The sequence below is a fragment of the Phalangium opilio genome, unplaced genomic scaffold (assembly GCF_054372755.1).
Source record: "Phalangium opilio isolate 3A_F unplaced genomic scaffold, DU_Popi_V2 ptg001170l_1, whole genome shotgun sequence".
Classification (NCBI taxonomy): Eukaryota; Metazoa; Arthropoda; class Arachnida; order Opiliones; family Phalangiidae; genus Phalangium; species Phalangium opilio.
Window position 1 is genome coordinate 5,038,979 of NW_028324255.1, and position 24,538 is coordinate 5,063,516.

General features: G+C 35.6%; 10 pseudogenes; all 10 read right to left on the bottom strand.

Annotated features, from left to right (window-relative positions):
* Window positions 1-13,185: 13,185 nt before the first annotated feature.
* LOC149584422 (5S ribosomal RNA) lies at window positions 13,186-13,304 on the bottom strand (annotated as a pseudogene).
* A 123-nt stretch (window positions 13,305-13,427) lies between these two features.
* Window positions 13,428-13,546, bottom strand: LOC149584423 (5S ribosomal RNA; annotated as a pseudogene).
* Window positions 13,547-13,683: 137 nt separating this feature from the next.
* LOC149584424 (5S ribosomal RNA) lies at window positions 13,684-13,802 on the bottom strand (annotated as a pseudogene).
* Window positions 13,803-14,402: 600 nt separating this feature from the next.
* Window positions 14,403-14,521, bottom strand: LOC149584425 (5S ribosomal RNA; annotated as a pseudogene).
* A 123-nt stretch (window positions 14,522-14,644) lies between these two features.
* On the bottom strand, window positions 14,645-14,763 carry LOC149584426 (5S ribosomal RNA; annotated as a pseudogene).
* Window positions 14,764-14,900: 137 nt separating this feature from the next.
* Window positions 14,901-15,019, bottom strand: LOC149584427 (5S ribosomal RNA; annotated as a pseudogene).
* Window positions 15,020-15,379: 360 nt separating this feature from the next.
* Window positions 15,380-15,498, bottom strand: LOC149584428 (5S ribosomal RNA; annotated as a pseudogene).
* A 580-nt stretch (window positions 15,499-16,078) lies between these two features.
* On the bottom strand, window positions 16,079-16,196 carry LOC149584429 (5S ribosomal RNA; annotated as a pseudogene).
* A 123-nt stretch (window positions 16,197-16,319) lies between these two features.
* On the bottom strand, window positions 16,320-16,438 carry LOC149584430 (5S ribosomal RNA; annotated as a pseudogene).
* A 137-nt stretch (window positions 16,439-16,575) lies between these two features.
* On the bottom strand, window positions 16,576-16,694 carry LOC149584431 (5S ribosomal RNA; annotated as a pseudogene).
* Window positions 16,695-24,538: the final 7,844 nt, after the last annotated feature.

Consider the following 24,538-nt stretch of genomic DNA (forward strand, 5'->3'; position numbering starts at 1 on the left):
TATCGTTACATTGCTTGAATTAAAGCAAAAAGTATAAAAATAATGGTTTCAGTGGTTATATTTGAAAATAGTGAAGAAATACTCAAAATATGCTTCTTTGGCCGTGAAACGTCGATTTTGAAAATGTTATTAAAAATCGAGGTACATTTTTATTTATTGTTCAATCGAGATGAAATCACTTTTAATGAGTGTTTTATAGGCAATTAAGCTGAATTCGGTCAAAAATTTCTCCTGAAAAAAATGCATTCAAAAGTGTACCGAAAAAATCGCATGTTTTTTTTCTTCAAGATACAAAATCCGTGACAACGATTTCTTATTTAAAATTGAATTTTAACAGTTTGTTGAATGAATATCGTTACATTTGCTTGCATTAAAGCAAAAAGTATAAAAATAATGGTTTCAGTGGTTATTTTTGAAAATAGTGAAGAAATACTCAAAATGTTTTTCTTAGGCCGAGTTACGTCGATTTTGAAAATGTTATTAAAAATCGAGGTAAATTTTTAATTATTGTTCAATCAAGATGAAATCACTTTCAAAGAGTGTTTTATAGGGAATTAAGCTGAATTCGGTCAAACATTTCTCCAAAAAAAATGCATTCAAAAGTGTACCGAAAAAATCGCATGTTTTTTCCTTCAAGATACAATATCCGTGACAACGATTTCTTATTGAAAATTGAATTTTAACAGTTTTTTGAATGAATATCGTTACATTGCTTGAATTAAAGCAAAAAGTATAAAAATAATGGTTTCAGTGGTTATATTTGAAAATAGTGAAGAAATACTCAAAATATGCTTCTTTGGCCGTGAAACGTCGATTTTGAAAATGTTATTAAAAATCGAGGTACATTTTTATTTATTGTTCAATCGAGATGAAATCACTTTTAATGAGTGTTTTATAGGCAATTAAGCTGAATTCGGTCAAAAATTTCTCCTGAAAAAAATGCATTCAAAAGTGTACCGAAAAAATCGCATGTTTTTTTTCTTCAAGATACAAAATCCGTGACAACGATTTCTTATTTAAATTGAATTTTAACAGTTTGTTGAATGAATATCGTTACATTTGCTTGCATTAAAGTAAAAAGTATAAAAATAATGGTTTCAGTGGTTATTTTTGAAAATAGTGAAGAAATACTCAAAATGTTTTTCTTAGGCCGAGTTACGTCGATTTTGAAAATGTTATTAAAAATCGAGGTACATTTTTATTTACTGTTCAATCGAGATGAAATCACTTTCAATGAGTGTTTTATAGGGAATTAAGCAGAATTCGGTCAAACATTTCTCCAGAAAAAAATGCATTCAAAAAAGTACCGAAAAAATCGCAAGTTTTTCTTCTTCAAGATACAAAATCCGTGACAACGATTTCTTATTGAAAAATTGAATTTTAACAGTTTTTTGAATGAATATCGTTACATTTGCTTGAATTATAGCAAAAAGTATAAAAATAATGGTTTCAGTGAATATATTTGTAAATAGTGAACAAATACTCAAAATGTTTTTCTTAGGCCGAGTTACGTCGATTTTGAAAATGTTATTAAAAATCGAGGTACATTTTTATTTACTGTTCAATCGAGATGAAATCACTTTCAATGAGTGTTTTATAGGGAATTAAGCAGAATTCGGTCAAACATTTCTCCAGAAAAAAATGCATTCAAAAAAGTACCGAAAAAATCGCAAGTTTTTTTTCTTCAAGATACAAAATCCGTGACAACGATTTCTTATTTAAAATTGAATTTTAACAGTTTATTGAATGAATATCGTTACATTGCTTGAATTAAAGCAAAATGTATAAAAATAATGGTTTCAGTGAACATATTTGAAAATAGTGAAGAAATACTCAAAGTATGCTTCTTTGGCCGTGAAACGTCGATTTTGAAAATGTTATTAAAAATCGAGGTAAATTTTTAATTATTGTTCAATCAAGATGAAATCACTTTCAAAGAGTGTTTTATAGGGAATTAAGCTGAATTCGGTCAAACATTTCTCCAAAAAAAATGCATTCAAAAGTGTACCGAAAAAATCGCATGTTTTTTTCTTCAAGATACAATATCCGTGACAACGATTTCTTATTGAAAATTGAATTTTAACAGTTTTTTGAATGAATATCGTTACATTGCTTGAATTAAAGCAAAAAGTATAAAAAAATGGTTTCAGTGGTTATATTTGAAAATAGTGAAGAAATACTCAAAATATGCTTCTTTGGCCGTGAAACGTCGATTTTGAAAATGTTATTAAAAATCGAGGTACATTTTTATTTATTGTTCAATCGAGATGAAATCACTTTTAATGAGTGTTTTATAGGCAATTAAGCTGAATTCGGTCAAAAATTTCTCCTGAAAAAAATGCATTCAAAAGTGTACCGAAAAAATCGCATGTTTTTTTTCTTCAAGATACAAAATCCGTGACAACGATTTCTTATTGAAAATTGAATTTTAACAGTTTTTTGAATGAATATCGTTATATTGCTTGAATTAAAGCAAAAAGTATAAAAATAATTGTTTCAGTGGTTATATTTGAAAATAGTGAAGAAATACTCAAAATATGCTTCTTTGGCCGTGAAACGTCGATTTTGAAAATGTTATTAAAAATCGAGGTACATTTTTATTTATTGTTCAATCGAGATGAAATCACTTTTAATGAGTGTTTTATAGGGAATTAAGCTGAATTCGGTCAAAAATTTCTCCTGAAAAAAATGCATTCAAAAAAGTACCGAAAAAATCGCATGTTTTTCTTCTTCAAGATACAAAATCAGTGACAACGATTTCTTATTGAAAAATTGAATTTTAACAGTTTTTTGAATGAATATCGTTACATTTGCTTGAATTAAAGCAAAAAGTATAAAAATAATGGTTTCAGTGGTTATATTTGAAAATAGTGAAGAAATACTCAAAATATGCTTCTTTGGCCGTGAAACGTAGATTTTGAAAATGTTATTAAAAATCGAGGTACATTTTTATTTATTGTTCAATCGAGATGAAATCACTTTTAATGAGTGTTTTATAGGGAATTAAGCTGAATTCGGTCAAACATTTCTCCAGAAAAAAAATCATTTAAAAGTGTACCGAAAAAATCGCATGTTTTTTTTCTTCAAGATACAAAATCCGTGACAACGATTTCTTATTTAAAATTGAATTTTAACAGTTTGTTGAATGAATATCGTTACATTTGCTTGAATTAACGCAAAAATTACAAAAATAATGGTTTCAGTGGTTATATTTGAAAATAGTGAACAAATACTCAAAATGTTTTTCTTAGGCCGAGTTACGTCGATTTTGAAAATGTTATTAAAAATCGAGGTACATTTTTATTTATTGTTCAATCTAGATGAAATCCCTTTTATTGAGTGTTTTATAGGGAATTAAGCTGAATTCGGTCAAAAATTTCTCCAGAAAAAAAGCATTCAAAAAAGTACCGAAAAAATCGCATGTTTTTCTTCTTCAAGATACAAAATCCGTGACAACGATTTCTTATTGAAAAATTTAATTTTAACAGTTTTTTGATTGAATATCGTTACATTTGCTTGAATTAAAGCAAAAAGTATAAATATAATGGTTTCAGTGAACATATTTGAAAATAGTGAAGAAATACTCAAAGTAAGCTTCTTTGGCCGTGAAACGTCGATTTTGAAAATGTTATTAAAAATCGAGGTAAATTTTTAATTATTGTTCAATCGAGATGAAATCACTTTTAATGAGTGTTTTATAGGGAATTAAGCTGAATTCGGTCAAACATTTCTCCAGAAAAAAATGCATTTAAAAGTGTACCGAAAAAATCGCATGTTTTTTTTCTTCAAGATACAAAATCCGTGACAACGATTTCTTATTTAAAATTGAATTTTAACAGTTTGTTGAATGAATATCGTTACATTTGCTTGAATTAACGCAAAAATTACAAAAATAATGGTTTCAGTGGTTATATTTGAAAACAGTGAAGAAATACTCAAAGTAAGCTTCTTTGGCCGTGAAACGTCGATTTTGAAAATGTTATTAAAAATCGAGGTAAATTTTTAATTATTGTTCAATCGAGATGAAATCACTTTCAATGAGTGTTTTATAGGGAATTAAGCTGAATTCGGTCAAATATTTCTCCAGAAAATAATGCATTTAAAAGTGTACCGAAAAAATCGCATGTTTTTCTTCTTCAAGATACAAAATCCGTGACAACGATTTCTTATTTAAAATTGAATTTTAACAGTTTGTTGAATGAATATCGTTACATTTGCTTGAATTAGCGCAAAAATTACAAAAATAATGGTTTCAGTGGTTATATTTGAAAACAGTGAACAAATACTCAAAATGTTTTTCTTAGGCCGAGTTACGTCGATTTTGAAAATGTTATTAAAAATCGAGGTACATTTTTATTTATTGTTCAATCGAGATGAAATCACTTTTATTGAGTGTTTTATAGGGAATTAAGCTGAATTCGGTCAAAAATTTCTCCAGAAAAAAATGCATTCAAAAAAGTACTGAAAAAATCGCATGTTTTTCTTCTTCAAGATACAAAATCAGTGACAACGATTTCTTATTGAAAAATTTAATTTTAACAGTTTTTTGATTGAATATCGTTACATTTGCTTGAATTAAAGCAAAAAGTATAAAAATAATGGTTTCAGTGTATATATTTGTAAATAGTGAAGAAATACTCAAAATATGCTTCGTTGGCGGTGAAACGTCGATTTTTAAAATGTTATTAAAAATCGAGGTACATTTTTAATTATTGTTCAATCGAGATGAAATCACTTTTAATGAGTGTTTTATAGGGAATTAAGCTGAATTCGGTCAATTATTTCTCCAGAAAAAAATGCATTCAAAAGTGTACCGAAAAAGTCGCATGTTTTTTTTCTTCAAGATACAAAATCCGTGACAACGATTTCTTATTTAAAATTGAATTTTAACAGTTTGTTGAATGAATATCGTTACATTTGCTTGAATTAACGCAAAAATTACAAAAATAATGGTTTCAGTGGTTATATTTGAAAACAGTGAACAAATACTCAAAATGTTTTTCTTAGGTCGAGTTACGTCGATTTTGAAAATGTTATTAAAAATCGAGGTACATTTTTATTTATTGTTCAATCGAGATGAAATCACTTTTAATGAGTGTTTTATAGGGAATTAAGCTGAATTCGGTCAAACATTTCTCCAGAAAAAAAATCATTTAAAAGTGTACCGAAAAAATAGCATGTTTTTTTTCTTCAAGATACAAAATCCGTGACAACGATTTCTTATTTAAAATTGAATTTTAACAGTTTGTTGAATGAATATCGTTACATTTGCTTGAATTAACGCAAAAATTACAAAAATAATGGTTTCAGTGGTTATATTTGAAAATAGTGAACAAATACTCAAAATGTTTTTCTTAGGCCGAGTTACGTCGATTTTGAAAATGTTATTAAAAATCGAGGTACATTTTTATTTATTGTTCAATCTAGATGAAATCACTTTTATTGAGTGTTTTATAGGGAATTAAGCTGAATTCGGTCAAAAATTTCTCCAGAAAAAAATGCATTCAAAAAAGTACCGAAAAAATCGCATGTTTTGCTTCTTCAAGATACAAAATCCGTGACAACGATTTCTTATTGAAAAATTTAATTTTAACAGTTTTTTGATTGAATATCGTTACATTTGCTTGAATTAAAGCAAAAAGTATAAAAATAATGGTTTCAGTGAACATATTTGAAAATAGTGAAGAAATACTCAAAGTAAGCTTCTTTGGCCGTGAAACGTCGATTTTGAAAATGTTATTAAAAATCGAGGTAAATTTTTAATTATTGTTCAATCGAGATGAAATCACTTTTAATGAGTGTTTTATAGGGAATTAAGCTGAATTCGGTCAAACATTTCTCCAGAAAAAAATGCTTTAAAAAGTGTACCGAAAAAATCGCATGTTTTTTTTCTTCAAGATACAAAATCCGTGACAACGATTTCTTATTTAAAATTGAATTTTAACAGTTTGTTGAATGAATATCGTTACATTTGCTTGAATTAACGCAAAAGTTACAAAAATAATGGTTTCAGTGGTTATATTTGAAAACAGTGAACAAATACTCAAAATGTTTTTCTTAGGCCGAGTTACGTCGATTTTGAAAATGTTATTAAAAATCGAGGTACATTTTTATTTATTGTTCAATCGAGATGAAATCACTCTCAATGAGTGTTTTATAGGGAATTAAGCTGAATTCGGTCACAAATTTCTCCAGAAAAAAATGCATTCAAAAAAGTACCGAAAAAATCGCATGTTTTTCTTCTTCAAGATACAAAATCCGTGACAACGATTTCTTATTGAAAAATCGAATTTTAACAGTTTTTTGAATGAATATCGTTACATTTGCTTGAATTAAAGCAAAAAGTATAAAAATAATGGTTTCAGTGAACATATTTGTAAATAGTGAAGAAATACTCAAAATATGCTTCGTTGGCGGTGAAACGTCGATTTTTAAAATGTTATTAAAAATCGAGGTACATTTTTAATTATTGTTCAATCGAGATGAAATCACTTTTAATGAGTGTTTTATAGGGAACTAAGCTGAATTAGGTCAAAAATTTCTCCAGAAAAAAATGCATTCAAAATAGTACCGAAAAAATCGCATGTATTTCTTCTTCAAGATACAAAATCCGTGACAACGATTTCTTATTGAAAAATTTAATTTTAACAGTTTTTTGATTGAATATCGTTACATTTGCTTGAATTAAAGCAAAAAGTATAAAAATAATGGTTTCAGTGTATATATTTGTAAATAGTGAAGAAATACTCAAAATATGCTTCGTTGGCGGTGAAACGTCGATTTTTAAAATGTTATTAAAAATCGAGGTACATTTTTAATTATTGTTCAATCGAGATGAAATCACTTTTAATGAGTGTTTTATAGGGAATTAAGCTGAATTCGGTCAATTATTTCTCCAGAAAAAAATGCATTCAAAAGTGTACCGAAAAAATCGCATGTTTTTTTTCTTCAAGATACAAAATCCGTGACAACGATTTCTTATTTAAAATTGAATTTTAACAGTTTGTTGAATGAATATCGTTACATTTGCTTGAATTAACGCAAAAGTTACAAAAATAATGGTTTCAGTGGTTATATTTGAAAACAGTGAACAAATACTCAAAATGTTTTTCTTAGGCCGAGTTACGTCGATTTTGAAAATGTTATTAAAAATCGAGGTACATTTTTATTTATTGTTCAATCGAGATGAAATCACTCTCAATGAGTGTTTTATAGGGAATTAAGCTGAATTCGGTCACAAATTTCTCCAGAAAAAAATGCATTCAAAAAAGTACCGAAAAAATCGCATGTTTTTCTTCTTCAAGATACAAAATCCGTGACAACGATTTCTTATTGAAAAATCGAATTTTAACAGTTTTTTGAATGAATATCGTTACATTTGCTTGAATTAAAGCAAAAAGTATAAAAATAATGGTTTCAGTGAACATATTTGTAAATAGTGAAGAAATACTCAAAATATGCTTCGTTGGCGGTGAAACGTCGATTTTTAAAATGTTATTAAAAATCGAGGTACATTTTTAATTATTGTTCAATCGAGATGAAATCACTTTTAATGAGTGTTTTATAGGGAACTAAGCTGAATTAGGTCAAAAATTTCTCCAGAAAAAAATGCATTCAAAATAGTACCGAAAAAATCGCATGTTTTTCTTCTTCAAGATACAAAATCCGTGACAACGATTTCTTATTGAAAAATTTAATTTTAACAGTTTTTTGATTGAATATCGTTACATTTGCTTGAATTAAAGCAAAAAGTATAAAAATAATGGTTTCAGTGTATATATTTGTAAATAGTGAAGAAATACTCAAAATATGCTTCGTTGGCGGTGAAACGTCGATTTTTAAAATGTTATTAAAAATCGAGGTACATTTTTAATTATTGTTCAATCGAGATGAAATCACTTTTAATGAGTGTTTTATAGGGAATTAAGCTGAATTCGGTCAATTATTTCTCCAGAAAAAAATGCATTCAAAAGTGTACCGAAAAAATCGCATGTTTTTTTTCTTCAAGATACAAAATCCGTGACAACGATTTCTTATTTAAAATTGAATTTTAACAGTTTGTTGAATGAATATCGTTACATTTGCTTGAATTAACGCAAAAATTACAAAAATAATGGTTTCAGTGGTTATATTTGAAAACAGTGAACAAATACTCAAAATGTTTTTCTTAGGTCGAGTTACGTCGATTTTGAAAATGTTATTAAAAATCGAGGTACATTTTTATTTATTGTTCAATCGAGATGAAATCACTTTTAATGAGTGTTTTATAGGGAATTAAGCTGAATTCGGTCAAACATTTCTCCAGAAAAAAAATCATTTAAAAGTGTACCGAAAAAATCGCATGTTTTTTTTCTTCAAGATACAAAATCCGTGACAACGATTTCTTATTTAAAATTGAATTTTAACAGTTTGTTGAATGAATATCGTTACATTTGCTTGAATTAACGCAAAAATTACAAAAATAATGGTTTCAGTGGTTATATTTGAAAATAGTGAACAAATACTCAAAATGTTTTTCTTAGGCTGAGTTACGTCGATTTTGAAAATGTTATTAAAAATCGAGGTACATTTTTATTTATTGTTCAATCTAGATGAAATCACTTTTATTGAGTGTTTTATAGGGAATTAAGCTGAATTCGGTCAAAAATTTCTCCAGAAAAAAATGCATTCAAAAAAGTACCGAAAAAATCGCATGTTTTGCTTCTTCAAGATACAAAATCCGTGACAACGATTTCTTATTGAAAAATTTAATTTTAACAGTTTTTTGATTGAATATCGTTACATTTGCTTGAATTAAAGCAAAAAGTATAAAAATAATGGTTTCAGTGAACATATTTGAAAATAGTGAAGAAATACTCAAAGTAAGCTTCTTTGGCCGTGAAACGTCGATTTTGAAAATGTTATTAAAAATCGAGGTAAATTTTTAATTATTGTTCAATCGAGATGAAATCACTTTTAATGAGTGTTTTATAGGGAATTAAGCTGAATTCGGTCAAACATTTCTCCAGAAAAAAATGCTTTAAAAAGTGTACCGAAAAAATCGCATGTTTTTTTTCTTCAAGATACAAAATCCGTGACAACGATTTCTTATTTAAAATTGAATTTTAACAGTTTGTTGAATGAATATCGTTACATTTGCTTGAATTAACGCAAAAGTTACAAAAATAATGGTTTCAGTGGTTATATTTGAAAACAGTGAACAAATACTCAAAATGTTTTTCTTAGGCCGAGTTACGTCGATTTTGAAAATGTTATTAAAAATCGAGGTACATTTTTATTTATTGTTCAATCGAGATGAAATCACTCTCAATGAGTGTTTTATAGGGAATTAAGCTGAATTCGGTCACAAATTTCTCCAGAAAAAAATGCATTCAAAAAAGTACCGAAAAAATCGCATGTTTTTCTTCTTCAAGATACAAAATCCGTGACAACGATTTCTTATTGAAAAATCGAATTTTAACAGTTTTTTGAATGAATATCGTTACATTTGCTTGAATTAAAGCAAAAAGTATAAAAATAATGGTTTCAGTGAACATATTTGTAAATAGTGAAGAAATACTCAAAATATGCTTCGTTGGCGGTGAAACGTCGATTTTTAAAATGTTATTAAAAATCGAGGTAAATTTTTAATTATTGTTCAATCGAGATGAAATCACTTTCAATGAGTGTTTTATAGGGAATTAAGCTGAATTCGGTCAAATATTTTTCCAGAAAAAAATGCATTCAAAAAAGTACCGATAAAATCGCAGGTTTTTCTTCTTCAAGATACAAAATCCGTGACAACGATTTCTTATTGAAAAATTTAATTTTAATAGTTTTTTGATTGAATATCGTTACATTTGCTTGAATTAAAGCAAAAAGTATAAAAATAATGGTTTCAGTGAACATATTTGAAAATAGTGAAGAAATACTCAAAGTAAGCTTCTTTGGCCGTGAAACGTCGATTTTGAAAATGTTATTAAAAATCGAGGTAAATTTTTAATTATTGTTCAATCGAGATGAAATCACTTTTAATGAGTGTTTTATAGGGAATTAAGCTGAATTCGGTCAAACATTTCTCCAGAAAAAAATGCTTTAAAAAGTGTACCGAAAAAATCGCATGTTTTTTTTCTTCAAGATACAAAATCCGTGACAACGATTTCTTATTTAAAATTGAATTTTAACAGTTTGTTGAATGAATATCGTTACATTTGCTTGAATTAACGCAAAAGTTACAAAAATAATGGTTTCAGTGGTTATATTTGAAAACAGTGAACAAATACTCAAAATGTTTTTCTTAGGCCGAGTTACGTCGATTTTGAAAATGTTATTAAAAATCGAGGTACATTTTTATTTATTGTTCAATGAGATGAAATCACTCTCAATGAGTGTTTTATAGGGAATTAAGCTGAATTCGGTCACAAATTTCTCCAGAAAAAAATGCATTCAAAAAAGTACCGAAAAAATCGCATGTTTTTCTTCTTCAAGATAGAAAATCCGTGACAACGATTTCTTATTGAAAAATCGAATTTTAACAGTTTTTTGAATGAATATCGTTACATTTGCTTGAATTAAAGCAAAAAGTATAAAAATAATGGTTTCAGTGAACATATTTGTAAATAGTGAAGAAATACTCAAAATATGCTTCGTTGGCGGTGAAACGTCGATTTTTAAAATGTTATTAAAAATCGAGGTACATTTTTATTATTGTTCAATCGAGATGAAATCACTTTTAATGAGTGTTTTATAGGGAACTAAGCTGAATTAGGTCAAAAATTTCTCCAGAAAAAAATGCATTCAAAATAGTACCGAAAAAATCGCATGTTTTTCTTCTTCAAGATACAAAATCCCTGACAACGATTTCTTATTGAAAAATTTAATTTTAACAGTTTTTTGATTGAATATCGTTACATTTGCTTGAATTAAAGCAAAAAGTATAAAAATAATGGTTTCAGTGTATATATTTGTAAATAGTGAAGAAATACTCAAAATATGCTTCGTTGGCGGTGAAACGTCGATTTTTAAAATGTTATTAAAAATCGAGGTACATTTTTAATTATTGTTCAATCGAGATGAAATCACTTTTAATGAGTGTTTTATAGGGAATTAAGCTGAATTCGGTCAATTATTTCTCCAGAAAAAAATGCATTCAAAAGTGTACCGAAAAAATCGCATGTTTTTTTTCTTCAAGATACAAAATCCGTGACAACGATTTCTTATTTAAAATTGAATTTTAACAGTTTGTTGAATGAATATCGTTACATTGCTTGAATTAAAGCAAAAAGTATAAAAAAATGGTTTCAATGAATATATTTGAAAATAGTGAAGAAATACTCAAAGTATGCTTCTTTGGCCGTGAAACGTCGATTTTGAAAATGTTATTAAAAATCGAGGTAAATTTTTAATTATTGTTCAATCGAGATGAAATCACTTTCAATGAGTGTTTTATAGGGAATTAAGCTGAATTCGGTCAAACATTTCTCCAGAAAAAATGCATTCAAAATAGTACCGAAAAAATCGCATGTTTTTCTTCTTCAAGATACAAAATCCGTGACAACGATTTCTTATTGAAAAATTTAATTTTAACAGTTTTTTGATTGAATATCGTTACATTTGCTTGAATTAAAGCAAAAAGTATAAAAATAATGGTTTCAGTGTATATATTTGTAAATAGTGAAGAAATACTCAAAATATGCTTCGTTGGCGGTGAAACGTCGATTTTTAAAATGTTATTAAAAATCGAGGTACATTTTTAATTATTGTTCAATCGAGATGAAATCACTTTTAATGAGTGTTTTATAGGGAATTAAGCTGAATTCGGTCAATTATTTCTCCAGAAAAAAATGCATTCAAAAGTGTACCGAAAAAATCGCATGTTTTTTTTCTTCAAGATACAAAATCCGTGACAACGATTTCTTATTTAAAATTGAATTTTAACAGTTTGTTGAATGAATATCGTTACATTTGCTTGAATTAACGCAAAAATTACAAAAATAATGGTTTCAGTGGTTATATTTGAAAACAGTGAACAAATACTCAAAATGTTTTTCTTAGGTCGAGTTACGTCGATTTTGAAAATGTTATTAAAAATCGAGGTACATTTTTATTTATTGTTCAATCGAGATGAAATCACTTTTAATGAGTGTTTTATAGGGAATTAAGCTGAATTCGGTCAAAAATTTCTCCAGAAAAAAATTCATTCAAAAAAGTACCGAAAAAATCGCAGGTTTTTCTTCTTCAAGACACAAAATCCGTGAATACGATTTCTTATTGAAAATTGAATTTTAACAGTTTTTTGAATGAATATCGTTACATTGCTTGAATTAAAGCAAAAAGTATAAAAAAATGGTTTCAATGAATATATTTGAAAATAGTGAAGAAATACTCAAAGTATGCTTCTTTGGCCGTGAAACGTCGATTTTGAAAATGTTATTAAAAATCGAGGTAAATTTTTAATTATTGTTCAATCGAGATGAAATCACTTTCAATGAGTGTTTTATAGGGAATTAAGCTGAATTCGGTCAAATATTTCTCCAGAAAAAAATGCATTCAAAAAAGTACCGATAAAATCGCAGGTTTTTCTTCTTCAAGATACAAAATCCGTGACAACGATTTCTTATTGAAAAATTTAATTTTAATAGTTTTTTGATTGAATATCGTTACATTTGCTTGAATTAAAGCAAAAAGTATAAAAATAATGGTTTCAGTGAACATATTTGAAAATAGTGAAGAAATACTCAAAGTATGCATCTTTGGCCGTGAAACGTCGATTTTGAAAATGTTATTAAAAATCGAGGTAAATTTTTAATTATTGTTCAATCGAGATGAAATCACTTTCAATGAGTGTTTTATAGGGAATTTAGCTGAATTCGGTCAAACATTTCTCCAGAAAAAATGCATTCAAAAGTGTACCGAAAAAATCGCATGTTTTTTTTCTTCAAGATACAAAATCCGTGGCAACGATTTCTTATTTAAAATTGAATTTTAACAGTTTGTTGAATGAATATCGTTACATTTGCTTGAATTAACGCAAAAATTACAAAAATAATGGTTTCAGTGGTTATATTTGAAAACAGTGAACAAATACTCAAAATGTTTTTCTTAGGCCGAGTTACGTCGATTTTGAAAATGATATTAAAAATCGAGGTACATTTTTATTTATTGTTCAAATCTATTGGAATTTAAAAGAGGAAAAAAAAGTGAAAAAGCCAACGGCACGCAGTGTACCTAAGTGGTCTCCCTCCCAAGTAGTGACTGCGCTCGACGCTGCTTAACTTCGGTTTTCGGACGAGAACCGGTGTATTCAGCGTGATATGGCCGTTGCCGAGAGTGCTAGTTAATAATTTGAATTTAATTAACTTTCATCTTTATAAAACAATAACAAAAAAGAAGATATGTTTGCTTTTTTCATATCTATTAAAATTTAAAAGAGGAAAAAAAAGTGAAAAAGCCAACGTCACGCAGTGTTCCTAAGTGGTCTCCATCCCAAGTACTGACTGCGCTCGACGCTGCTTAACTTCGGTGATCGGACGAGAACCGCTGTAATCAGCGTGATATGGTCGTTGCCGAGAGTGCTAGTTAATAATTCGAATTTAAATTAAGTGAGACAAATTAACCTTCATCATTTTAAAACAATAACAAAATGAAAACATGTTTGCTTTTTTCATATCTATTAAAATTTAAAAGAGGAAAAAAAAGTGAAAAAGCCAACGGCACGCAGTGTTCCTAAGTGGTCTCCCTCCCAAGTAGTGACTGCGCTCGACGCTGCTTAACTTCAGTTATCGGACGAGAACCGGTGTATTCAGCGTGATATGGCCGTTGCCGAGAGTGCTAGTTAATAATTTTAATTTAATTAACTTTCATCTTTATAAAACAATAACAAAAAGAAGATATCTGTGCTTTTTCAAATCGGGTGGAATTTAAAAGAGGAAACAAAAGTGAAAAACCAACGGCACGCAGTATTCCCAAGTACTGACTGCGCTCGACGCTGCTAACGTCGGCGATCGGACGAGAACCGGTGTTCTCAGCGTGATATGGCCGTTGCCGAGAGTGCTAGTTAAAAATTCGAATTTAAATTAAGTGAGACAAATTAACCTTCATCTTTATAAAACAATAACAAAAAGAAGATATGTTTGCTTTTTTCATATCGGGTGGAATTTAAAAGAGGAAACAAAAGTGAAAAAGCCAACGGCACGCAGTATTCCCAAGTACTGACTGCGCTCGACGCTGCTAACGTCGGCGATCGGACGAGAACCGGTGTTCTCAGCGTGATATGGCCGTTGCCGAGAGTGCTAGATAATAATTCGAATTTAAATTAAGTGAGACAAACTAACCTTCATCTTTTTAAAACAATAACAAAAAGAAAATATGTTTGCTTTTTTCATATCTATTGGAATTTAAAAGAGGAAAAAAAAAAGTGAAAAAGCTAACGGCACGCAGTGTTCCTAAGTGGTCGCCCTCCCAAGTACTGACTGCGCTCGACGCTGCTTAACTTCGGTGATCGGACGAGAACGGGTGTATTCAGCGTGATTTGGCCGTTGCCGAGAGTGCTAGTTACTAATTTGAATTTAATTAACTTTCATCTTTATAAAACAATAACAAAAAAGAAGATATGTTTGCTTTTTTCATATCTATTAAAATTTAAAAGAGGAAAAAAAAGTGAAAAAGCCAACGGCACGCAGTGTTCCTAAGTGGTCTCCATCCCAAGTACTGACTGCCCTCGACGCTGCTTAACTTCGGTGATCGGACGAGAACCGCTGTATTCAGCGTGATATGGTCGTTGCCGAGAGTGCTAGTTAATAATTCGAATATAAATTAAGTGAGACCAATTAACCTTCATCATTTTAAAACAATAACAAAATGAAAACATGTTTGCTTTTTTCATATCTATTAAAATTTAAAAGAGGAAAAGAAAGTGAAAAAGCCAACGGCACGCAGTGTTCCTAAGTGGTCTCCCTCCCAAGTAGTGACTGCGCTCGACGCTGCTTAACTTCAGTTATCGGACGAGAACCGGTGTATTCAGCGTGATATGGCCGTTGCCGAGAGTGCTAGTTAATAATTTTAATTTAATTAACTTTCATCTTTATAAAACAATAACAAAAAGAAGATATGTGTGCTTTTTCAAATCGGGTGGAATTTAAAAGAGGAAACAAAAGTGAAAAACCAACGGCACGCAGTATTCCCAAGTACTGACTGCGCTCGACGCTGCTAACCTCGGCAATCGGACGAGAACCGGTGTTCTCAGCGTGATATGGCCGTTGCCGAGAGTGCTAGATAATAATTCGAATTTAAATTAAGTGAGACAAATTAACCTTCATCTTTTTAAAACAATAAAAAAAAGAAAATATGTTTGCTTTTTTCATATCTATTGGAATTTAAAAGAGGAAAAAAAAAGTGAAAAAGCTAACGGCACGCAGTGTTCCTAAGTTGTCGCCCTCCCAAGTACTGACTGCGCTCGACGCTGCTTAACTTCAGTTATCGGACGAGAACCGGTGTATTCAGCGTGATATGGCCGTTGCCGAGAGTGCTAGTTAATAATTTGAACTTAATTAACCTTCATCTTTATAAAAAATAACAATAAGAAGATATGTTTGTTTTTTCATATCTGGTGGAATTTAAGAGGAAACAAAAGTGAAAAAGCCATCGGCATGCAGTGCTCCCAAGTACTGACTGCGCTCGACGCTGCTTAACTTCGGTTATCGGACGAGAACCGGTGTATTCAGCGTGATACGGCCGTTGCCGAGAGTGCTAGTTAATAATTTGAATTTAATTAACTTTCATCTTTATAAAACAATAACAAAAAGAAGATATGTTTGCTTCTTTCATATCGGGTGGAATTTAAAAGAGGAAACAAAAGTGAAAAACCAACGGAACGCAGTATTCCCAAGTACTGTATGCGCTTGACGCTGCTTAACTTCGGTGATCGGACGAAAACCGGTGTTTTCAGCGTGATATGGCCGTTGCCGAGAGTGCTTGTTAATAATTCGAATTTAAATTAAGTGAGACAAATTAACCTTCATCATTTTAAAACAATAACAAAAAAAACATGTTTGCTTTTTTCATATCTATTAAAATTTATAAGAGGAAAAAAAAGTGAAAAAATCAACGGCACGCAGTGTTCCTAAGTGGTCTCCCTCCCAAGTACGACTGCGCTCGACGCTGCTTAACTTCGGTTATCGGACGAGAACCGGTGTATTCAGCGTGATATGGCCGTTGCCGAGAGTGCTAGTTAATAATTTGAATTTAATTAACTTTCATCTTTATAAAACAATAACAAAAAAGAAGATATGTTTGCTTTTTTCATATCTATTAAAATTTAAAAGAGGAAAAAAAAGTGAAAAAGCCAACGGCTCGCAGTGTTCCTAAGTGGTCTCCATCCCAAGTACTGACTGCGCTCGACGCTGCTTAACTTCGGTGATCGGACGAGAACCGCTTTTTTCAGCGTGATATGGTCGTTGCCGAGAGTACTAGTTAATAATTCGAATTTAAATTAAGTGAGACAAATTAACCATCATCTTTTTAAAACAATAACAAAAAGAAAATAAGTTTGCTCTTTTCAAATCTATTGGAATTTAAAAGAGGAAAAAAAAGTGAAAAAGCCAACTGCACGCAGTGTACGTAAGTGGTCTCCCTCCCAAGTAGTGACTACGCTCGACGCTGCTTAACTTCGGTTTTCGGACGAACACCGGTGTATTCAGCGTGATATGGCCGTTGCCGAGAGTGCTAGTTAATAATTTGAATTTAATTAACTTTCATCTTTATAAAACAATAACAAAAAGAAGATATGTGTGCTTTTTTCAAATCGGGTGGAATTTAATAGAGGAAACAAAAGTGAAAAACCAACGGCACGCAGTATTCCCAAGTACTGACTGCGCTCGACGCTGCTAACGTCGGCGATCGGACGAGAACCGGTGTTCTCAGCGTGATATGGCCGTTGCCGAGAGTGCTAGTTAAAAATTAAGTGAGACAAATTAACCTTCATCTTTATAACCTTGACTTTTTACGTCACATCTGAGACCTCACAACACCGCTCCCGGATGGGCTCGAACCACCAACCTATTGGTTAACCGCCGAACGCGCTAACCATTGCGCCACGGAAGCCCAAAAGTTAAATGCTCTTCAGGTATTGTGTAAAAACCTTGACTTTTTACGTCGCATCTGAGACCTCACAACACCGCTCCCGGATGGGGTCGAACCACCAACCTATTGGTTAACAGCCGAACGCGCTAACCATTGAGCCACGGAAGCTCAGAAATTAAATGGTTGTCAGGTGTTGTGGAAAAACTTTGGCTTTCTACGTTACATTTGAGACCCCACAACACCTCTCCCGCGTGGGCTCGAACCACTAACCTTTCGATTAACAGCTGAACGCGCTAACCATTGCGCCACGGAATCCCAAAAACTAAATGCTCGTCAGGTATTGTGTAAAAACCTTGACTTTTTACGTCACATCTGAGACCTCACAACACCGCTCCCGGATGGGCTCGAACCACCAACCTATTGATTAACAGCCGAACGCGCTAACCATTGCGCCACGGAAGCCCAAAAGTTAAATACTCGTCAGGTATTGTGTAAAAACCTTGACTTCTTACGTCACATCTGAGACCTCACAACACCGCTCCCGGATGGGCTCGAACCACCAACCTATTGGTTAACAGCCGAACGCGCTAACCATTGCGCCACGGAAGCCCAAAAGTTAAATGCTCGTCAGGTATTGTGTAAAAACCTTGACTTTTTACGTCACATCTGAGACCTCACAACACCTTTCCCGGATGGGCTCGAACCACCAACCTATTGGTTAACAGCCGAACGCGCTAACCATTGCGCCACGGAAGCCCAAAAGTTAAATGCTCGTTAGGTATTGTGTAAAAACCTTGACTTTTTACGTCACATCTGAGACCTCACAACACCGCTCCCGGATGGGCTCGAACCACCAACCTATTGGTTAACAGCCGAACGCGCTAACCATTGCGACACGGAAGCCCAAAAGTTAAATGCTCGTCAGGTATTATGTAAAAACCTTGACTTTTTACGTCACATCTGAGACCTCACAACACCGCTCCCGGATGGGGTCGAACCACCAACCTATTGGTTAACAGCCGAACGCGCTAACCATTGAGCCACGGAAGCTCAGAAATTAAATTGTTGTCAGGTATTGTGGAAAAACTTTGGCTTTGTACGTTAGGTTGGTGGTTCGAGCCCATCCGGGAGCGGTGTTGTGAGGTCTCAGATGTGACGTAAGAAGTCAAGGTTTTTACACAATACCTGACGAGTATTTAACTTTTGGGCTTCCGTGGCGCAATGGTTAGCGCGTTCGGCTGTTAACCAATAGGTTGGTGGTTCGAGCCCATCCGGGAGCGGTGTTGTGAGGTCTCAGATGTGACGTAAAAAGTCAAGGTTTTTACACAATACCTGACGAGCATTTAATTTTTGGGATTCCGTGGCAAAATGGTTAGCGCGTTCAGCTGTTAATCGAAAGGTTGGTGGTTCGAGACCACCCGGGAAAGGTGTTGTGGGGTCTCAAATGTAACGTAGAAAGCCAAAGTTTTTCCACAACACCTGACAACCATTTAATTTCTGAGCTTCCGTGGCTCAATGGTTAGCGCGTTCGGCTGTTAACCAATAGGTTGGTGGTTCGAGCCCATCCGGGAGCGGTGTTGTGAGGTCTCAGATGTGACGTAAAAAGTCAAGGTTTTTACACAATACCTGACGAGCATTTAACTTTTGGGCTTCCGTGGCGCAATGGTTAGCGCGTTCGGCTGTTAACCAATAGGTTGGTGGTTCGAGCCCATCCGGGAGCGGTGTTGTGAGGTCTCAGATGTGACGTAAGAAGTCAAGGTTTTTACACAATACCTGACGAGTATTTAACTTTTGGGCTTCCGTGGCGCAATGGTTAGCGCGTTCGGCTGTTAACCAATAGGTTGGTGGTTCGAGCCCATCCGGGAGCGGTGTTGTGAGGTCTCAGATGTGACGTAAAAAGTCAAGGTTTTTACACAATACCTGACGAGCATTTAATTTTTGGGATTCCGTGGCAAAATGGTTAGCGCGTTCAGCTGTTAATCGAAAGGTTGGTGGTTCGAGACCACCCGGGAAAGGTGTTGTGGGGTCTCAAATGTAACGTAGAAAGCCAAAGTTTTTCCACAACACCTGACAACCATTTAATTTCTGAGCTTCCGTGGCTCAATGGTTAGCGCGTTCGGCTGTTAACCAATAGGTTGGTGGTTCGAGCCCATCCGGGAGCGGTGTTGTGAGGTCTCAGATGTGACGTAAAAAGTCAAGGTTTTTACACAATACCTGACGAGCATTTAACTTTTGGGCTTCCGTGGCGCAATGGTTAGCGCGTTCGGCTGTTAACCAATAGGTTGGTGGTTCGAGCCCATCCGGGAGCGGTGTTGTGAGGTCTCAGATGTGACGTAAGAAGTCAAGGTTTTTACACAATACCTGACGAGTATTTAACTTTTGGGCTTCCGTGGCGCAATGGTTAGCGCGTTCGGCTGTTAACCAATAGGTTGGTGGTTCGAGCCCATCCGGGAGCGGTGTTGTTAGGTCTCAGATGTGACGTAAAAAGTCAAGGTTTTTACACAATACCTGACGAGCATTTAATTTTTGGGATTCCTTGGCGCAATGGTTAGCGCGTTCAGCTGTTAATCGAAAGGTTGGTGGTTCGAGCCCATCCGGGAGAGGTGTTGTGGGGTCTCAAATGTAACGTAGAAAGCCAAAGTTTTTCCACAACACCTGACAACCATTTAATTTCTGAGCTTCCGTGGCTCAATGGTTAGCGCGTTCGGATGTTAACCAATAGGTTGGTGGTTCGAGCCCATCCGGGAGCGGTGTTGTGAGGTCTCAGATGTGACGTAAGAAGTCAAGGTTTTTACACAATACCTGACGAGTTAAAACTTTTGGGCTTCCGTGGCGCAATGGTTAGCGCGTTCGGCTGTTAACCAATAGGTTGGTGGTTCGAGCCCATCCGGGAGCGGTGTTGTGAGGTCTCAGATGTGACGTAAAAAGTCAAGTTTTTTGCACAATACCTGACGAGCATTTAGGTTTTGGGCTTCCGTGGCGCAATGGTTAGCGCGTTCGGCTGTTAAGCAATAGGTTGGTGGTTCGAGCCCATCCGGGAAAGGTGTTGTGTGATCTCAAATGTAACGTAGAAAGCCAAAGTTTTTCCACAATACCTGACGACCATTTAATTTTTGGGCTTCCGTGGTGCAATAGTTAGCGCGTTCGGCTGTTAACCAATAGGTTGGTGGTTCGACCCCATCCGGGAGCGGTGTTGTGAGGTCTCAGATGTGACGTAAAAAGTCAAGGTTTTTACATAATACCTGACGAGCATTTAACTTTTGGGCTTCCGTGGCGCAATGGTTAGCGCGTTCGGCTGTTAACCAATAGGTTGGTGGTTCGAGCCCATCCGGGAGCGGTGTTGTGAGGTCTCAGATGTGACGTAAAAAGTCAAGGTTTTTACACAATACCTAACGAGCATTTAAGTTTTGGGCTTCCGTGGCGCAATGGTTAGCGCGTTCGGCTGTTAACCAATAGGTTGGTGGTTCGAGCCCATCCGGGAGCGGTGTTGTGAGGTCTCAGATGTGACGTAAAAAGTCAAGGTTTTTACATAATACCTGACGAGCATTTAACTTTTGGGCTTCCGTGGCGCAATGGTTAGCGCGTTCGGCTGTTAACCAATAGGTTGGTGGTTCGAGCCCATCCGGGAGCGGTGTTGTGAGGTCTCAGATGTGACGTAAAAAGTCAAGGTTTTTACACAATACCTAACGAGCATTTAAGTTTTGGGCTTCCGTGGCGGAATGGTTAGCGCGTTCGGCTGTTAACCAATAGGTTGGTGGTTCGAGCCCATCCGGGAGCGGTGTTGTGAGGTCTCAGATGTGACGTAAAAAGTCAAGGTTTTTACACAATACCTGACGAGCATTTAACTTTTGTGCTTCCGTGGCGCAATGGTTAGCGCGTTCGGCTGTTAACCAATAGGTTGGTGGTTCGAGCCCATCCGGGAGCGGTGTTGTGAGGTCTCAGATGTGACGTAAGAAGTCAAGGTTTTTACACAATACCTGACGAGTATTTAACTTTTGGGCTTCCGTGGCGCAATGGTTAGCGCGTTCGGCTGTTAACCAATAGGTTGGTGGTTCGAGCCCATCCGGGAGCGGTGTTGTGAGGTCTCAGATGTGACGTAAAAAGTCAAGGTTTTTACACAATACCTGACGAGCATTTAATTTTTGGGATTCCGTGGCAAAATGGTTAGCGCGTTCAGCTGTTAATCGAAAGGTTGGTGGTTCGAGACCACCCGGGAAAGGTGTTGTGGGGTCTCAAATGTAACGTAGAAAGCCAAAGTTTTTCCACAACACCTGACAACCATTTAATTTCTGAGCTTCCGTGGCTCAATGGTTAGCGCGTTCGGCTGTTAACCAATAGGTTGGTGGTTCGAGCCCATCCGGGAGCGGTGTTGTGAGGTCTCAGATGTGACCTAAAAAGTCAAGGTTTTTACACAATACCTGACGAGCATTTAACTTTTGGGCTTCCGTGGCGCAATGGTTAGCGCGTTCGGCTGTTAACCAATAGGTTGGTGGTTCGAGCCCATCCGGGAGCGGTGTTGTGAGGTCTCAGATGTGACGTAAGAAGTCAAGGTTTTTACACAATACCTGACGAGTATTTAACTTTTGGGCTTCCGTGGCGCAATGGTTAGCGCGTTCGGCTGTTAACCAATAGGTTGGTGGTTCGAGCCCATCCGGGAGCGGTGTTGTGAGGTCTCAGATGTGACGTAAAAAGTCAAGGTTTTTACACAATACCTGACGAGCATTTAAATTTTGGGCTTCCTTGGCGCAATGGTTAGCGCGTTCGGCTGTTAACCAATAGGTTGGTGGTTCGAGCCCACCCGGGAGCGGTGTTGTGTGATCTCAAATGTAACGTAGAAAGCCAAAGTTTTTCCACAATACCTGACGACCATTTAATTTTTGGGCTTCCGTGGCTCAATGGTTAGCGCGTTCGGATGTTAACCAATAGGTTGGTGGTTCGAGCCCATCCGGGAGCGGTGTTGTGAGGTCTCAGATGTGACGTAAGAAGTCAAGGTTTTTACACAATACCTGACGAGTTAAAACTTTTGGGCTTCCGTGGCGCAATGGTTAACGCGTTCGGCTGTTAACCAATAGGTTGGTGGTTCGAGCCCATCCGGGAGCGGTGTTGTGAGGTCTCAGATGTGACGTAAAAAGTCAAGTTTTTTGCACAATACCTGACGAGCATTTAGGTTTTGGGCTTCCGTGGCGCAATGGTTAGCGCGTTCGGCTGTTAAGCAATAGGTTGGTGGTTCGAGCCCATCCGGGAAAGGTGTTGTGGGGTCTCAAATGTAACGTACAAAGCCAAAGTTTTTCCACAATACCTGACAACCATTTAATTTCTGAGCTTCCGTGGATCAATGGTTAGCGCGTTCGGCTGTTAACCAATAGGTTGGTGGTTCGAGCCCATCCGTGAGCGGTGTTGTGTGATCTCAAATGTAACGTAGAAAGCCAAAGTTTTTCCACAATACCTGACGACCATTTAATTTTTGGGCTTCCGTGGCGCAATGGTTAGCGCGTTCGGCTGTTAACCAATAGGTTGGTGGTTCGAGCCCATCCGGGAGCGGTGTTGTGAGGTCTCAGATGTGACGTAAAAAGTCAAGGTTTTTACACAATACCTAACGAGCATTTAACTTTTGGGCTTCCGTGGCGCAATGGTTAGCGCGTTCGGCTGTTAACCAATAGGTTGGTGGTTCGAGCTCATCCGGGAGCGGTGTTGTGAGGTCTCAGATGTGACGTAAAAAGTCAAGGTTTTTACACAATACCTGACGAGCATTTAATTTTTGGGATTCCGTGGCGCAATGGTTAGCGCGTTCAGCTGTTAATCGAAAGGTTGGTGGTTCGAGCCCACCCGGGAGAGGTGTTGTGGGGTCTCAAATGTAACGTAGAAAGCCAAAGTTTTTCCACAACACCTGACAACCATTAAATTTCTGAGCTTCCGTGGTTCAATGGTTAGCGCGTTCGGCTGTTAACCAATAGGTTGGTGGTTCGAGCCCATCCGGGAGCGGTGTTGTGAGGTCTCAGATGTGACGTAAAAAGTCAAGTTTTTTGCACAATACCTGACGAGCATTTAGGTTTTGGGCTTCCGTGGCGCAATGGTTAGCGCGTTCGGCTGTTAAGCAATAGGTTGGTGGTTCGAGCCCATCCGGGAAAGGTGTTGTGGGGTCTCAAATGTAACGTACAAAGCCAAAGTTTTTCCACAATACCTGACAACCATTTAATTTCTGAGCTTCCGTGGATCAATGGTTAGCGCGTTCGGCTGTTAACCAATAGGTTGGTGGTTCGAGCCCATCCGTGAGCGGCGTTGTGTGATCTCAAATGTAACGTAGAAAGCCAAAGTTTTTCCACAATACCTGACGACCATTTAATTTTTGGGCTTCCGTGGCGCAATGGTTAGCACGTTCGGCTTTTAACCAATAGATTGGTGGTTCGAGCCCATCCGGGAGCGGTGTTGTGAGGTCTCAGATGTGACGTAAAAAGTCAAGGTTTTCCACAATACCTGACAACCATTTAATTTCTGAGCTTCCGTGGCTCAATGGTTAGCGCGTTCGGCTGTTAACCAATAGGTTGGTGGTTCGACCCCATCCGGGAGCGGTGTTGTGAGGTCTCAGATGTGACGTAAAAAGTCAAGGTTTTTACATAATACCTGACGAGCATTTAACTTTTGGGCTTCCGTGGCGCAATGGTTAGCGCGTTCGGCTGTTAACCAATAGGTTGGTGGTTCGAGCCCATCCGGGAGCGGTGTTGTGAGGTCTCAGATGTGACGTAAAAAGTCAAGGTTTTTACACAATACCTAACGAGCATTTAACTTTTGGGCTTCCGTGGCGCAATGGTTAGCGCGTTCGGCTGTTAACCAATAGGTTGGTGGTTCGAGCTCATCCGGGAGCGGTGTTGTGAGGTCTCAGATGTGACGTAAAAAGTCAAGGTTTTTACACAATACCTGACGAGCATTTAATTTTTGGGATTCCGTGGCGCAATGGTTAGCGCGTTCAGCTGTTAATCGAAAGGTTGGTGGTTCGAGCCCACCCAGGAGAGGTGTTGTGGGGTCTCAAATGTAACGTAGAAAGCCAAAGTTTTTCCACAACACCTGACAACCATTAAATTTCTGAGCTTCCGTGGCTCAATGGTTAGCGCGTTCGGCTGTTAACCAATAGGTTGGTGGTTCGAGCCCATCCGGGAGCGGTGTTGTGAGGTCTCAGATGTGACGTAAAAAGTCAAGGTTTTTACACAATACCTGACGAGCACTTAACTTTTGGGCTTCCGTGGCGCAATGGTTAGCGCGTTCGGCTGTTAACCAATAGGTTGGTGGTTCGAGCCCATCCGGGAGCGGTGTTGTGAGGTCTCAGATGTGACGTAAGAAGTCAAGGTTTTTACACAATACCTGACGAGTATTTAACTTTTGGGCTTCCATGGCGCAATGGTTAGCGCGTTCGGCTGTTAACCAATAGGTTGGTGGTTCGACCCCATCCGGGAGCGGTGTTGTGAGGTCTCAGATGTGACGTAAA